The following is an 18,135-nucleotide window of genomic DNA, read 5'->3' as shown; positions in this document are numbered from 1 at the left end:
ACCCACAGGCCTATTGCCTGAATTTACGCCACGGGCCTAGTGCCCGACAACCCTTGTGGTCTAGGGAGGGGTAAATAACGGTGGCCCAAGGCCGCTGCCTCTTCCTTCTTGATCGCGCCGCCTTTTCCTTCTTGATCACGCCGTCTTCTGGAACTGTTGCCGCGCCGCTCTTCACTTGTCTTCACTCCTCCCCTCCGCCGACGGACTGTACGTTCCTGCTCAGCAGCGTCTATTCAAGACGCTGCAAGTGGGCAGGGCTATGACGCGACGAGCCGCGATTGGCTCGTCGCGTCTGCCTCCTATTGGCTGCTGGAACGCGAGCCAAAAGCTCACGGCCAGTGTCAAACCACCGCCGCCGCTACTTGGCTTCCGGGCAGCGAGCTCTGCTCAGCTCGCGCCCGGAGCCAAGCCTCTCCCGCCGACACTGGTGGAAGGGACCAGGCGGTCCCTTCACCAGGTACCCGGCACTGGGAACAAACACTGTCCCAGCGCCAGGCACGGACGCTGTGCCGATGCTGGGATCAGACACTTGATCCCAGCACGGCTTTTCACAGCAGCAGCCAATGAGAGTCTATCTGACTCTCATTGGCTGCTCTAACAGACAGCGTTATGTCTGTCTCTACAGGGGGACGCGCTGTGCTGCAGCCAGATGTCAGGGATTGGCCACAGCACAGCGCGACCCTGGGGACCTGGGTACTTTAAAAAAGTGAGTCCCCAGTGCCCGATATCGGGTAAAATACGCGCTATAGTGCGTATTTGCAAACACTATATATGTTCATATTGTTCTAAAAAACTGGTAATATCAAGTCAAACACCAGTACAGGTTGACTCTCCCATATCCAAATATTCCGAAATACGGAATTATTTTAGCATGACTGAGATAGTGAAACCTTTGCTTTTTGATGGTTCAATGTACATTAACCTCGTTAAAGCACAAATTATTACAAATATTGTATGCAATTACTTTCAGACTTTGTGTATAAGGTGTATATGAAACATAAATGAATTTCATGTACTGTATGTACCGTACTCAAAATTTGTTTTCAGCCACAAAATTATCGAAAATATTGTATAAAATATGAGATATGGTAAGAACTTACCCTTGTTATCTCTATTTCTACGAAGTCCATAGGGTTCCACAGGATACCTTGGGGTATAGGTGTGACGTCAGTCGCAGGGCACCAAAGAGTTAAGCTTTCAGCCTCCCAGGATGCACTAGGTCCCCCTCCTATACCCCGCCCCCGAGCCAAGGCATCTCAGTTAGTTACCAAGCCATAGGCCGGAGGAGGAGAAGGAAGAGAGAGAACAAAGATCTGGACACATACAAGAATCACATTCTCACCAGAGGGAGACGGAAAAACCGGTGACCAGAGCAAAGCCCATCTGCAGCACAGGTGCGACAGGGCGGGAGTCCTGTGGAACCCTATGGACTTCGTAGAAATAGAGATAACAAGGGTAAGTTCTTACCATATCTCATATTTTCTACTTCAGGGTCCATAGGGTATCCACAGGATACCTTGGGGATGTCCCAAAGCAGTATCCTTTAAGGGTGGGGAAGCTCCTGTGCAGAAAGGAGAATCCGCCGCCCGAAGGAAGCATCCTGAGAGGCGAAGGTGTCAAACCTGTAATACCTCACGAAGGTATGGACAGAGGACCACGTAGCAGCCTTGCAGATCTGGACTGCAGAGGCACCACGTCGAGCTGCCCACGAAGGACCCACAGACCTAGTGGAATGAGCCTTCAGAGTATGAGGAACCGGTAGGCCTTCATGAAGATAAGCTTCAGAAATAGCCATACGGATCCAGGCTGCCAAAGTTTGCTTTGAAGCAGGCCAACCCTTTTTACGGAAGCCATAGAGGACAAACAAAGCGTCCGACTTCCTAAACGAAGAAGTGCGGTCAACATAAGTCCTTAAAGCCCGCACAACATCCAAAGAGTCCTCACCCACGGAAAGACCCGGTGAGTTAAAGGCCAGAACAACGATTTCCTCGTTAACATGAAACTGGGAAACAACTTTGGGAAGAAACTCGGGCCGAGTGCGGAGTACTGCCCTGTTCCCATGAAAAACCAAGAAAGGAGGTCTACAAGAAAGAGCCCCTAACTCAGAAACACGTCTGGCCGAAGCAATAGCCAGAAGGAAAACCGCCATAGCTGTTAGCCATTTAAGATCCACTGATCCCAGTGGTTCAAACGGCGGTCCTTGGAGAGCCCTCAGGACCACAGCCAAATCCTAAGGCGCCACAGGTGGAACAAAGGGCGGCTGAATGCGGACAACACCTTGCATAAAGGTGCGCACATCCGGGATTGTAGCAATCCTACGGTGAAACCAGACAGACAGGGCCGAAACCTGTACCTTCAAAGAAGCAAGGCGAAGCCCATGATCTAGTCCCGCTTGCAGGAAGGCGAGAATCCGAGACAGACGAAACTCCCGCGGTGCATAACTTCTCGGTCGACACCACTGGAAGAACGTATGCCACACGCGATGGTATATCCTCGCGGAAGACGGTTTCCGAGCTCGCAACATGGTACGCACCACAGAGCTGGAAAACCCCCGGGACCTCAGCATGGCCGTCTCAACAGCCACGCCGTCAAAGACAGCCAAGTCAGGTCCGGGTGACGACAAGGACCCTGAGACAGAAGGTCCGGTCGTAGCGGCAACCGCAGAGGACCGTCCACAGACAGACCCTGAAGGTCTGAGAACCAGTGCCGTCTGGGCCACGCGGGAGCTGTCAACAGGAGCGTCCCTCCTTCCTGTTTGAATTTCCGGATTACCCGTGGAAGGGAGACCGGAGGGAACAGGTATGCGAACCGGAACTTCCACCGGACGGACAGAGCATCCACCAGAGACGCCCCTTCGTCTCTTGTGGGAGACCCGTACACCGGCAACTTGTTGTTGTGCCGGGATGCCATGAGGTCGATCTCTGGAAGACCCTATCTGTCCACCAGTAGTTGAAAAACGTCCGGGTGCAGGGACCATTCCCCCGGATGAACGTCCTGGCGACTTAGAAAGTCCGCCTCCCAATTGAGCACTCCCGGGATGAAGACCGCTGATATGGCGGGAAGATTGCGCTCCGCCCAAACCAGGATCCGAGACACCTCTACGAGAGCCGCCCGGCTTCGGGTTCCTCCTTGCCTGTTTATGTAGGCCACGGTGGTAGCGTTGTCCGACTGGACCTGTACCGGGTGACCCTGGAGAAACCGATGTGCCTGCTGGAGAGCATTGAAGACCGCACGGAGTTCCAAGATATTGATTGGAAGCTCCGCTTCTGTCGGCGTCCACCTGCCCTGGAACAGATGTGGACCCGAAACTGCTCCCCAGCCCCGAAGACTGGCGTCCGTTGTCAACAGGACCCAATTTGGAACCCAGAACGGACGTCCCTCGCTGAGGTGGGTCGTCTGTAACCACCAAGCAAGGGACAGGCGAACCTCCGGGGTGAACACAATCGTCTGGGACTTCAGAGACTGAGGCAGCCCGTTCCACTTTGACAGGATCAGGTGCTGCAGAGGTCTGGAGTGAAACTGGGCATATTCCACCATGTCGAACACCGACACCATGGAGCCCAGTAACCTCATCGCCGAGTGTAGAGACACCCGGCGGCTGTGCAGACAACTGCGCACCCTTGACTGTAAAGCAGAGATCTTTTCCTCCGTCACGAAGATCTTTTGCTGTCCCGAGTCCAATAAGGCTCCAAGATGCAGAATCCTCCGAGACGGGATTAGAGTGGACTTCTGCCAGTTGATTAGCCAGCCGTGCCGTTGCAGCAGGGCAATGGTCAGGTCCAAGTGGAGTAACAGGAGCTCTGGAGATCCCGCCACCAATAACAGGTCGTCCAAGTACGGCAACATGCGGACTCCTTGCAGCCGCAGAGAAGCCGCCATGACCGCCATCACCTTGGTGAAAACACGCGGTGCTGTTGCCAGGCCAAAAGGTAACGCCCGAAACTGGAAGTGGTCGCTGCGGATTGCAAACCTGAGGAACTGTTGATGGCGCAAAAGAATAGGGACATGCAGGTAAGCATCCTGTATGTCCAATGACACCATGTAGTCCCCAGGTTCCAGCGCCAGAATGATGGACCGTAGGGTCTCCATCCGAAACTTCGGTACCCGCAAAGACTTGTTGAGTGCTTTGAGGTTGAGAATCGGACGATACGACCCATTGGGTTTCTGTAACAAAAAAAGATTTGAATAGAAATCCTGGCCCCTCTGGGAGAATGGAACAGGCACTATAACTCCAGCCTGGAGCATAGTGTGCAATACCTTCCGCAGCTCCGTAGCCTTGTTCCGGTCTGATGGTAGACCCGTGGTGAAGAATCGAGCCGGGGGTCTGTGCCAGAAGACGAGGGCGTACCCGTGGGAGACCACCTCCAGAACCCAAGTGTCTGTCATAATGACCGACCAACACTGTCATCTGACTTGGGGGCCGGACGTCTGGTACTCCATGCCTGCTTCCGGGGCTTGACCGATTTCCTAGGGCCAGCCTGACGAGGAAACGACTGTGGTTTGGGCCTGCCCTGGGCCCTAGATGACCGAAAGGACGATGGTCCAGAACCAGAAGGAGCAGCGGTCGACGGGAGACAAACCGATTTGGCTGCCGCCAGCGTGGCCACAATCTTATCCAGATCCGGACCGAAGAGAACTTCTCCGGTAAACGGCAACGCTTCCAGACCCTTCTTGGAATCTGCGTCCGCCTTCCAGGATCGCAGCCACAAGGTGCGACGAGCAGCTACCGCTGCTGAAGAAATTCTAGACAACAGAGTACTAATGTCTAGAGCCGCCTCGTTGATGTAGGTAGCCGAATTACGGAGATTGCCAATCAACTCCGCCTGTTCGGCCGGACAGTCGGAATCAAAATAAGCCTCTAATGAATCCGCCCAGCGCTCCATCGCTCTGGCAACCCAGCAAGTGGCCATAGCCGGCCGTGCTGCCCCTCCCGCAAGGGAATAAGCAGACTTCAGGCAGATTTCCACCTTGCGGTCCGTAGCATCCTTAAGGGAGGACATGGATGGCATCGGCAATGTGGCACTACGGACAAGACGGGTCACGTGAGAATCCACCTGTGGAGGGGATTCCCACTTAGCAAAATAATTATCCGCGAACGGATAAGCCACCGCCAGGCGTCTCTGCGGCTGGTATCTTTTGCCAGGCTGTTTCCACGCCTCCTCTAAATGGTCCACCAACTGACCCGAAAGAGGAAAGACTGTGGCATCGCCCTTCACGTCTTTGAAAAAGGCATACTTAGACTTAGCCGCTGGGGGAACTTCGTCCTCAATCACCAAGGCTGTGCGGACCGCCCGAATAAGTCCAGGAATATATACTTTGGACTTAGCATCAGCGTCCTTAGTATTGAGAGGTTCCTGATCGTAAGGATCCAGAATCTCCCCATCAGACGTCCCTTCGTCATCCTCATAAGGAGCGGACAGAGACGCCACCGGCCGTTTATGAGGCCGCATCACAGACTCCCCTTGCAACACATCCGACAAGTGCTGTACAGAACTCGTCAGGGAGTTAACCCACGCTGGCTCCTGAGAAACCGGGAGAGGGGAAATAGGGAGACTGTGGGGTACCACCAATTGTCGTGGGAAACCCTGCATGGGTGACGACACCACAGACTGCTGGGACAAACCCATCGGAGTAAACGCCAGCTGCGGAGCTAACTGGCCCACTAAAGCTGTTAGCGCCTGAGCGAAACAAGCCCAGGGCGGCTCCTGTACCGCTGCTGTAACCGTAAGAGGCCGCGCCATGGACAAACACTGCAAAGGCCCTCCGCGCTACCCTCCCCCTCCGCTAACGGTACTTTACACGTGGTACACTGTAGCCGGAGGGGAAAATCACTTTCAGACATGATGGCACCACATATGTGACCCCTCTCACCAATTATATATTAAATAGGTGAGAGACCACCCTGCAGCACCGCACCGCAAGGGCTTAGCAGAAAGAACAGGGACAGTAATAAAGCTGACAGTCTTGAGAAGAAAAGTTACAGGCAGCAGCGCTAGCACAGTCACATACAATGCAAAGAAAATCAATTCCTGCACTAACAGCGCTGATCACTCAACTACACAGACACAGGGCCTGGTAGGACACAGCGCTGCATACACAGACCTGACCACAGCGGAGGAGAGGTATGCGGGGGGACCCAGACCACGATGCTTCCAATGCAGGCTTCCAGCAGCGTTCACCATGCTTCAGAAAAGATGGCCGCCGAGGAGCAGAGAGAAGGCTGGCCTGGGGGAGGAGCACTGACACAGGGCCAGTCAGCACAGTGCAGAGAGGGCTGTGTGCAGCGGGGGAGGCGCCGGCTGTGAGACAGGGAAGGCGCACTCCCCTGGCATGCATTTAACCCCTGGGACGCCGCAGCGCTACCGCTCTGCTGCGGTCCGCTGTCCCAGGGGGTAGTGGAAGCGCAGGTTGGTCGCCTGGCTCCACGCTGCAGCCAGTCCCCAGGGAGCCCCCTGCCTGGGGACTTAGGACCATGTGATCAGCGGGGACCCACCGCGGGACCCCGCTGCTTACCTCTGTCCCCCTTGAATCCGGCCATGGTCCGGAACATCTGGGGTCACCGCTAGCTGTGACCCCAGATGCCCACCAGCATCCCCGGATCAGTACCGGCGTTCTGGTACCGGCGGGGTGTAGGGAAGACAGCATGGACGTCAGGACTGACTGTCCATGCTGTTCATCCAGATGTGCAGCCACAGCTGCATGAAGAAAAAGCTTCAGGGACTCTTCTAGCCCCCACTCCAACAGGTGCACCCGACTCCGGCCGGGCACCAAACTAAACTGAGATGCCTTGGCTCGGGGGCGGGGTATAGGAGGGGGACCTAGTGCATCCTGGGAGGCTGAAAGCTTAACTCTTTGGTGCCCTGCGACTGACGTCACACCTATACCCCAAGGTATCCTGTGGATACCCTATGGACCCTGAAGTAGAAAATTACCTGCAGGCTGTTTGTATAAGATGTATATAGAACATAAAAGCATTCTGTGCTTAGATTTGGGTTCCTTCCCCAAGATAATTCATAATATTATGCAAATATTCCAAACTACGGAATATTTCGATATCCAAAATACCCCTGGTCCCAAGCATTTTGGATATGGGAGACTCAACCTGTAGTGTGAAAAACGAGAATATCTATACTTATAGTAAAGTTGTAATGGTTGTGTCTGTACATAGAGATTTTTTTTTGGAGAAATGTACTCCTTGGTACTGTGTATGAACTGTGGAGACAAAAAGAAAAAAAAATCTGAATTTTTGTTTGTCTGTTCCGGCATCACGCAAAAACTACGGGATGAATTTGGAATGCGTTTTCAATATTGTATAGCTTAGTCACCTAGAAAGAAACTGTAGGTATGTATTATCTCAATGTGACATCAGGAAGAGGAGCAATAAAGAGAAAAACAGATGCTTGACACTCGGCTCATGCAGCGTGCAGGCTCAAGCCGAAAATGACTTCCTTTGACATCCATTACCGTCTCCGTCTGGTTCTTTTGTGGTACATTGACGAGACCTGTTGAGTGCCCACCGTTTTTACTACGTCTATATATATATATATATATATATATATATATTAGGGATGTGCAGGCTCGGATAGGTTCGAGTTTGCACGTGGAGTTCGGATTTTTCCCTCCAAAAAAACGGAACTCAGAACGAGGCAAAACGTCATCTTACATGGACGAACATCATCATTCCTTGTCTTTTGTCCAGGAATGATGATGTTCGTCCATGTAAGATGACGTTTTGCCTCGTTCTGAGTTCCGTTTTTTTGGAGGGAAAAATCCGAACTCCACGTGCAAACTCGAACCTATCCGAGCCTGCACATCCCTAATATATATATATATATATATATATAGAAATAAAGCCGGCACTCGCAAGGTTAAATTAAATACTGGTGCCTGGGTGCCATCTGATGGTCTGAAACAGGCCAAAATGTATACATGCAATAAACAGCGGCACTCACAGGACTTGCAAAGAAGACTCCAGACTCCCAAGGTCAAGTTCAACGTTTCAGTCAAACGACTTTTATCAAGAACCCGTTCTTGATAAAAGTCGTTTGACTGAAACGTTGAACTTGACCTTGGGAGTCTGGAGTCTTCTTTGCAAGTCCTGTGAGTGCCGCTGTTTATTGCATGTATATATATATATAAATAATAAAACTGATGTAAAGCGCACTGTGCTAAGTAAACACAACCAAAGTGTAAATGATAAACTGAGCAATATCAATATATAAACGTAATGTGCAATTATCGCAATATAAAGTGTATAACATGCATATAGAATAAAGTGAAAATCAAGTTCTTATAATCATAAAAAATATATATAAATTTAATTACAAAAAAACTCTGAATATACAAGGCAACAACATACAATAGAAATAAAAATGCCACTGGCAGATGTTAAAAAACAGTTAGCATAAGAGAATAAAAAGGGGGGGGGAGAGAGGAAATAAATAGGGAATGGCTTATCTGGATATTAAAGGTAAGTTCATGGAAGGCGGAATCAGGAGTCTCTAACGCGTTTCGTCCGATTGTTGGACTTCTTCAAGGGATGTGCAACTCCTGTGGAGTATCTGGTATAAATACCCACATGCTGGGACTAGCTGAGCAGAGATTTCCGATTGGAAGTGACCTCACTTCCGGTTTATGTTAATTAGATATTCGTTATATTATATAAGACCAATAACTAACCATATAGTTTTTGTAATTAAATTTATATATATTTTTTATGATTATAAGAACTTGATTTTCACTTTATTCTATATGCACGTTATACACTTTATATTGCGATAATTGCACATTACGTTATATATTGATATTGCTCAGTTTATCATTTACACTTTGGTTGTGTTTACATAGCACAGTGCGCTTTACATCAGTTTTATTATTTATATACTTTTCTTTTAACAAATCACCATTGTTAATATTTTTACTGATAAGCTGACACCCACACCTATGGGGAGTGCTTTGTTGGAAAAAAACTTATCATCTGAATAACGGGTTTTAACTTTAATTAAAGGAATCTCATTTCTCTTTGGCGCTATAATTTATATACTGGAGTATAAGCCGACTTTTTTAGCACATTTTTTGTGCTGAAAAAGTACCCCCTCGGCTTATACTCGAGTGAAGTGTAGCGCTGACCAGACGGAGTTCGGTCAGCGCTACACAGCACAAACACACAGCCGCCGGAGCCGGCAGCTGTGTGTTTGCTGTAATTAGCAGCCGCTGAGAGTCTGTCAGACTCTCATCCGCTGCTTCTGCTCCCACTGCGGGAGCCATCTTCCGGCTCCCGCAGTGGGTAATGGGAGACACGTCGTCATGACGACGTCTCTCCCATGCAAAGCGGCCAGAGGAGCGGATAGCGGCGGGACCAGGAGCGGGAGTTTCAGGTAAGTGATTTTTGTTTTTCTTATTCTTATCACATCTCTCTCTACTGGGGGGGGTGGTCTACAGGGGGCACTACCAGGGGGCGATTACTACAGGGGGCACTACCAGGGGGCGATTACTACAGGGGGCACTACCAAGGGCACTAAAAGGGGGGATTACCACTGGGGGAACTACCAGGGGAGGATTACTACAGGGGGCACCACCAGGGGGGGATTACTACAGGGGGCACTAAAAGGGGGGATCACCACTGGGGGTACTACCAGGGGAGGGATTACTACTGGAGGCACTGAAAGGGGGGATTACCACTGGAGGCACTGAAAGGGGGGATTACCACTGGGTGCACTACCAGGAGGGATTACTACTGGGGGCACAACCAGGGGGAATTACTACTGGGGGCACAACCAGCTGCTGCCATTTCCCACACTAGGCTTATACTCGAGTCAACAAGTTTTCCCAGTTTTTGGGGGTAAAAGTAGGTACCTCGGCTTATATTTGGGTCGGCTTATACTCGAGTATATACGGTGTATATATATATATATATATATATATATATATATATATACACACTGGTTATATATATATATATATATATATATATATATATACACACACACTATATAAATATATATATATATATATATATATATATATATATATATATAGTCAATCATAAAAAGGGGCACTCACCAGAGCAGAAAAATAGGGAAAAGTAGACTTTAATGCTTACACAGCAAATCCAGAAAACTTGTCGACGTTTCGGCTAAACATGACCTTTTATAAGACCACCAACAACACATCAATGCAACAACAGCAGCATGTAGAATCTAAAAACAGAAACAGAAACCACCTTACCTGAGCCCCCTTAAATAGCCACCATTCCCGTGTGCCTCATCGCAGCGCATGTCCGAACCGGAAGTGAGGTGTGTTCCATAACGTGGAATGCATCCCACCGAAACCAGAGGTTCGCCCGCCATATAGCAACAACATCTCATAGTGCAACCAAGTCCTGCTGGCATCAGTTCCTAGTTCATTCCCGTGTACCTCATCACGGCGCATATCCAGACCGGAAGATGCTCTCCACAACGTGGAATGCATCCTGCCGGAACCAGATGTGCGCCCGCGATATGGTAACAGCAGCTCCTTGTGCAACAAAATTCTGCTGGCAACAGTTCCTACCAGGCTAGTGCAGCCAAAGCAGGTTCATGTGAGACATACCTAAACAAAAGTGTAAAGCGCCACAGGTTTGATGTCATCATTCAATATCTAGGAAGGAGTTGGTTGCACACAAACATCAAAATTAAAGATGAATTAATTACTATACTATATCTCAACCCTAAAACAGTGAATGTAACCCAACAAGTGTGGATCAGACACCTTAGGCTTTTAGGTTGCATTATGGCAACCCTAAACATACATAATCTACGAAACATCTCAGGTAAATATAACCAGCATGCATATACATTTTTTTACATGTTGCATATTTCAAGAATTTAAGACTTTTTTTAAACACAGAAATATATTCTTAGAAGAGAAATTCTTCAAACAAACATAGCATCCCATAAGATTAAACCACCAACCATATCTCAAATAGTAAGAAGAAATATCTGTGAAGATCACTAAGAAAACAATTCAAAAGAAAAACATTAATTAAAATGGCCAAGGCAGGCAACTCATCTCAAGAAATCATTTAGGGTATTATATTAATTTAAGCCCCTGGGGGCTACTGTGTCCAAGGCAAAAATCCATTTAGCCTCTAATTTACGGAGGCTTAACTCACGATCCCCTCCTCTTGGGGATTTGGAAACCCAGTCAATAATGCGACATTTTAGCAATGCCATCTGATGACCTGCTTGTAGGAAATGTACCGCTACCAGCTTATCAGAAGTACCCGATGTTATGGCTTGTCTGATAGAACATCGATAGTTAGCCATTCTTTCACGGAATACACGGGTTGTCAGGCCCACATATGCTAAGCCGCACGGGCAGGTAAGTAAATGACATGATCTAATAAACAATTAAGTTTATACTTAATTTTGATCAGTTTCCCACTGTGAGGATGTGGGAATGTAGGGCCCGTCAGTAAGGCCCTGCACGTCACACAATTTGTGCATCTAAAACATCCAGGCTTCGCAGTTTGCAGCCAGGTGTTGTCAGGTCTAGAAGGATGACTCATTGGTCGCATCAGCAGTTCCATTACATTTCCTCTTAAAAACGGGGTCTGAGGCCACCACATGCCAATTTTTCTTCACAGAACTCCTCACATCCAAAGTCATATGGTCAAATTGACTTACAAAGGTTATCCGGTTGTTGTTTAACAATTTTTTTATTGTTGGCCAGCCTCTTTCTTGCTCTGGTCAAACAGTTTTCAATAATGCTGTTAGAATAACCCCTTTGTTTAAACCACACCTTCAGTGTCTAAATCAGTATTATTTCGCAAAACACAAAGAAACTGTGAATTCGGTAGACTATATTTTAATTTAGGCGAGTAGTTACTTTTCGCAAAGAGCAGCGAATTGCAGTCCGTATTTTTACGAAAGAGTGTTGTCCCAAGAAAAGGTCCTTTTCTGAAAATTTTGATATCCAGAAAATCCAGAGATTTTGGACCAGTACGGTACTTGGAACATATGGTCAATTACTTGAATATGCTCGACAATCCAGTTCATTCCACTGTCAAAGCAGATGTGAGTTTCTCCCCCAGAATGAGGCCCGTCCTGTCAAGCGGAGGGGCTTGTCATCAGGCTTGGCAGCCAGACGTCTGATACCCCAAGGCTGTTTCTTAGGCCTGGCAGATTTCTTGGCGGTGGATGGCCTGGGAAAGGACTGAGGGCCTGATTCAGACCTGCTCGCAAGCGCTGAGCGCTCGCAAGCCGGTCGATGGTGGCCCAGTGTGCATGCGCACGACGGAGCCGGCTTCGTTGTGCGCATGCGCAAGACCCGGATAGCGATGGGCAAACCGTCGCTCCGGGTCTCGTACCAAAGGGGGCGTGGTGTCGATGTTGAGTGACAGCACGCCCCCCTTTGGTGGGCGGGCCAGGGGCGTGGCTGGCCAGACAGAGGCGTTCCCATGGGAACGCCTACCGTCTGGGGCCGGCCCCACTGACATCACAAGTGATGTCAGTGGGAGTGCTTTCGGCTCTGATAGAGTGATGTCAGTGGGAGTGCTTTCGGCTCTGATAGAGCCGAAAGCACTCTGGGGCTTGCTGCAATGAGACCCTACCACAAGGGTCTCGTCGTAAGCCCGATGGTCTTGACCATCGCGACCATCTTCCTGGCCGCTCGCTATAGCTGTGGGTGGTCACCCACAGCTATGCGAGCGGCCAGGAGGCCGTTCAAAAAAAGAATAGCCCGGCCCTGATTCAGAGCGAGCGCTCTGTCAGAGCGTCCAGCTCTGAATCAGGCCCTTAGTTCTGGCCTTACCTGCGGCCCGATAGGTCCGAAAAGACGGAGTCCGAGCCCCCGAAGAGGCTGGAGCAGAAGGCAGACAAGCCGACTTAGCTTCTGCTAAGGTATTCACAATCTTGTCCAAATCAGGGCCAAACAAGACTTTGCCGTCATAAGGCAAACACTCCAACCCCTTCTTGGATTCCGCATCAGCCCTCCAAGAACAGAGCCACAGAGAGAGGCGAGTCGCAATGACCGCCGAGGAAATCCTGGCATTTAGTAAGATAACATTCAACGCTGCCTCATTTATGTAGGTAGCAGAATCTCTGAGCTTTCCCACAAGATTCAGCTGTTCTCTGGTAGCATTTGGGGCTAAGGATGTTTCCAGGCTGTCAGCCCAACATTCCATGGCCCGAGCCACCCAGCAGATGGCCATAGCTGATCTGCATGCAGACCCCGAAAGGGAATAAACAGATTTAAGGCAGACCTCTACATTCCTATCTGTAGAATCCTTCAGGGACGACATGGAAGGCATAAGTAGCATTGCGCTTTTTACCAAGCGCGTGACATGGGAATCCACCGCTGGTGGAGTCTCCCACTTGGTAAAATAATTCTCAGCAGAGGCTAGATACTTCTGTGGCTGATAACGATTCCCTGGCGTTTTCCATGCTACCTCCAAGTGATTCGCAAGTTGGTCAGACACAGAGATTCATCCTCCTCAATGTTCAGGGCTGCCCTCACAGCCTGTATCAAACCTGGAATATATATATTTGACTTGACCTCTGGCACCTGAGGAGGGGGCTCAGAGTCAGACTCATCCGGGAGCAGTCCATCATCACATGACACATCATCTTCATCCCACACAGTAGATTGCGACAACAGCAAGAACCTTTTAGCCAGTCTACTGACGGGTGCGTCACTCTGCCGTACCTCAGTCGCATTTTGTAACACAGTGGGAAATGTATAACCCACTGGGGGGGCAACACCTGCAAGGGTGCAGATGGTTACAGCAGGTTCTGCGCTGGCAAAAGGTGCTGCTGTTGAAAACCAAACTGTGGAAACAAAGGAGCGTCTGCCAAACGCCCCGCAATGGCAGTCAGTGCTTTTACAAATCACTCCCATGGCGACTCCTGCTGAGCGGCAGAAGTCGAAGAGAACCTGGAGGGGTATAACACTGCAAACATAACTCCTCAGAGGCTATGTCCCCCGCCCCTAACACAGCTGTACAATTTTTACAGAACAGCTTAGTAAGAGCCAAATTAGGCATATCACTTTCACTGCCAGACATAGCAAAGAGGATACCCTTCATTAGATGTGACTGCGTAGTAAGGTCACAAACTGCGACTTTAGCTGCACCCGCACAACACCAGTGCTATGGCTCAGAATAGCAGAATAGGTACAGGGATAGCAAAATGGCTGAGAGTACAGAAACTCAGACAGACAGCGCTATCATACAGTTGCAGAAAATGCAGAATAATAACAATACCTGCACTTAATGGCACTTACTGGTCAACTACACAGATTTAACGTCTAGTGGGACAAAGCGCTACATACACTGACCACCCCCAGGAGGAGAGGTATGTAGGGGGACCCGGACTCCGCCGAGATCTGTGACACGCAGCCACGAGAAATGGCCGCCAAAGAACTCAGGGGGGGATGGAACCTGAAGAAGGAAGATGTCCGCAGCGGGGAGGAGCCAGCTGTAAAACAGGGAAGGCTGCCTCCCCTGGCCAGCGATTAACCCCTAGGACACTGGAGCGTTCCCTTAAAACTCCAGCCCGCTATCCCAGGCGGCTTTGTTGAAGCGCAGGACTCAGTGCCTGGCTCCACACGCTGTCAACCCCAGGGAGTTGCCAGCCCTGGAAAAAAAATACTGCGATTCGGCACGCACCACCACGGTGCGTGTCGTTTCCTGCTTACCTGTAGCGTCTGGCCGCAGTATAGGGATCCTCCGGGGTCCCTGCTAGCCAAGACCCCAGAGGACCGTCGAGATCCCCGGATCAGTACCGGTGTCTCGGCGCCAGCGGGGTGATGACGCGGCAGTGCAAACTTACACTGGACTGTCCGCGCTGACCGCACTAGAAGAAAAGTATTCTTCTAGCCTTCAGGGGCTGTTTGTAACAGCCCCAATGCGTGTTCAGTGACCCGACTCCGGCCGGGCACCCAACGAAACTGAGGAGCCTCTGGCCCGGGGGAGAGAAATTTACTGCGTGAGGTGCCCGGATAACTCTGCACCACCTATAGCCCAAGGTCACCCTGTGGACCTTCTATGGACCCTGAAGTACAAATATTGTTTTGTTTTTTTAAACAATACATTTTTATTGAGATTTTTACATGGACATATAAATGTTTATACAAACAAACAAACTTAAGATAGTAAAGGAAAAAGGAAGGGAGCTCCAGACAGGATATACAAATTTATACAAACAATAGTAATATGACAATATGATCACAGTTACATAGTAAAATATACAGTCAGAACACCAATACTATATATAAAAAGAAAATAAGAGTTGACCCTAAACGGGACCCCATAAGAGAGTCATTTTAATTAGGACCTATGAAGGGGATCAAGGACCGACATATCTATAGGTTCACTATAAATAGAAGAATGACCCCGTTTCTCTCTGTATTCCCCCCAGCGGAACCACCACGTGAATGGATTTAGCAGAAGATGAGTATTTAATGTTCATTGTTTCAAACATAAAATGCTTTTGAACCTTTTTCTCTATTACTGCTAGGTTAGGAAGGGAGGCAGTCCTACACCCCTGGGCGATGGATGCTTTCGTAGCAACCAAAATATGACCCATAATGTATTTATCTCCTCGGGACAAATTACCAGAATGAAAGTGGAATAGAGCCATGAGGGGGTCAGGAAGTATTGGGGTGTTTACAACCTCACTAATCATAGTAAACACTGCTTTCCACAATGGTCGAAGTAGGGAGCATGACCAAAATATATGAAAAATATCTCCCACACAGCGGCAGTTTCTCCAACAATAATGAGAGACAGATGGTCATATCTTATGTTGACACTCTGTGGTGAAGTATGCTCTCTGGAGTAACTTATAGAACATCTCTGAATGATTAATGCACTTAGATATAATAAAACATGTGCGAAAAATTATATCCCACTCCTCTTCAGAGAGATTTCTGTCTAGATCCTTTTCACATTTAACCTGGGCTGGTAATTTCCCTTTTTTGTTTATCGGTGTCAAATATTGATACAACCAAGAAATACCTGTGTTGTGATTCGAGGATCTTAACCGGGTAAACAATAAGAAAGGGAAGTAAGGTATTTTGAGTGGAGACGGAAAATAACCTTGTAACCAATGGCGTATCTGTAAATATTTGTAAAAATCTTGTTTCTCAAGCCCACAATGCGTCTGCAGAGATATAAATAATGCAAAATAATTTCCTGTAAACAGATCGCCCAAGGTAAGAAGGCCATCCTCCATCCAGGACCCCAAATGTAGGTTAGTAATCAATTTGGCTACCGTAGCTAAAGAAAACATAGTAGAAGGTAGGGATATCTCCTCTTCAGAGGACTTCAATTTGTGCCAAACAGCCAGGGTAGCGTGGAGAAATATTATTTTTAGCTAGTTATAGGCTTAGTTTTACTTACGGAACTTCTACACCATTAGATAAAATTACCTTAAGTGACACCCCTGTCACATATGTGACATGTAAAAAAAAAAAATCTGTAGCTGTGTATCTTTTCAGTTTTCAACATAGGTTGACAAGTTAAATTATAGCTCTTTCTGAAAGGTTTGCTTAAAAAAAATAACACAGGCTCTTAATACAAAGGGCGGAATTCAATTCTTTCCAGCCCCTATCGCGCCCGACGGAGCTATTCAATTCTTGCTCCTGTCGGGCATGATGACCTGCCAGCGCTACATTTCAGCTCGCACAGCCCCTGGGGGATGAGAGCTGAAATGTGCGAAAAGTGACATGTTTGGGCGCCCAAACATCACTTTTCGCGATCGCGCCCAGCACTTTGGTCAGGTTTAGCTGCTTTACGCGGCTAAACCTGACCTCTATGGGCGCGATCAGCACGAAAATCTTGGACAATTGTATAGCAGCCCGCCATCTCCTGTCACTTTAGACGGGAGATGCGGCCCGCGAAAACAATTGAATTCCGCCCAAAGAGTTGAGCTGAATTATCATGTAGAAGTTTCCTTTATAAAACTGTGGTGGACTTGGCTTGTCCCGTACGAGACAACTAAATTTTGTGATACGGTATTGGGTACAATGGAATAAAAAAAAAAATTCTACCTAACCAATAACCCTAGTTAAGCCAGGTACACACTAAACGACATGCAAACGATACGTTGTCTCTCATGATTTCCCTTGAACTCCCCGAAAATCCAGGCTAAACGATATTGTGTGTACACATACTGAGCGATTTTACAAATTATTTCTGCCTAATTTAAATACTGGGCAGGAGGTTCAGGAGGGGTGGGAGGACTTTCAGGAGGATAAATAACATTTGTGGGCAGCAGTAAAAATGGGTAGCATACATTGCTGGCAAGCAGCATAATTAGGTGGGCAGCAGTGCGGGGTGGCATACAGTGGGGGCGAGCATCATGGTGGGCAGCAGCAACAGTGGTAAGCAGCAGCATACAGCATTGGTGGGCAGCATCTCAGGCCAGAAAATGGGGGATGGGAGTGTCCAGGGAGTGGCTCTGATGACGTCCACACCAGGCAGGTTGTGAAGACATATTGTTCGTCATTGGTAGCGTACACACTGCACGATTTGCTCATAGTCATTAGCGACATTTACAAAATTCAGTTGAATGTACAGAAGGCGTCGTTAGCGAACCGCGGGAGCGCACATCACTAACAATATAGATCATACACACTGAACGATTTAAAGAATTTGTCATGACAATTGTTCGTTATCAGCAAATTCGTTTTTGTACCCAGCTTTAAGTAGTTTGATATCACATCCAGCTTTTTTTTTTTTAAATAACTTCGTGCTAAGTTTAAACAAAAATGGATATGTTAAACTTGTACAAATGTCCCATACATGACAGTGGAATGGCCCCACTTAACAATGTGGTTTTCTGACCTTGCACTTAAGGATTTTGGGCCTGATTCAGAGCCGGACGCTCTGAACGAGCGCCCGCTCTGAATCAGGGCGTGGTTTTTTTTTTTTCCAAAGCGGCCTTTTGGACGCTCGCATAGCTGTGGGTTAGCACCCACAGCTTATGCGAGCGTCCATGATGATGGTCGCGATGGTCAAGACCATCGCGACCATCGGGCTTGCAACGAGACCCTGCGGTAGGGTCTCGGTGACCGCAAGCCCTGGAGTGTTGTCACTCACCATCGACAGCACGCCCCCTTTGGTGCGAGACCCATAACGACGGCTACCCCGTC

The 18,135-nt window shown here is 48.6% G+C and overlaps 1 protein-coding gene across 3 annotated transcripts in view; it reads right to left on the bottom strand.

Moving 5' to 3' along the window:
- The window catches only part of TEX14 (testis expressed 14, intercellular bridge forming factor), a 377,640-nt gene that overhangs the window by 348,359 nt on the left and 11,146 nt on the right, over positions 1-18,135 (bottom strand). The window lies entirely within an intron of this gene.

This window comes from Taudactylus pleione, unplaced genomic scaffold (assembly GCF_031769625.1).
Source record: "Taudactylus pleione unplaced genomic scaffold, aTauple2 ptg000487l, whole genome shotgun sequence".
NCBI lineage: Eukaryota > Metazoa > Chordata > Amphibia > Anura > Myobatrachidae > Taudactylus > Taudactylus pleione.
Note: the sequence above shows the minus strand (reverse complement) of the source record. Positions and strands in the feature narration are given on the sequence as shown.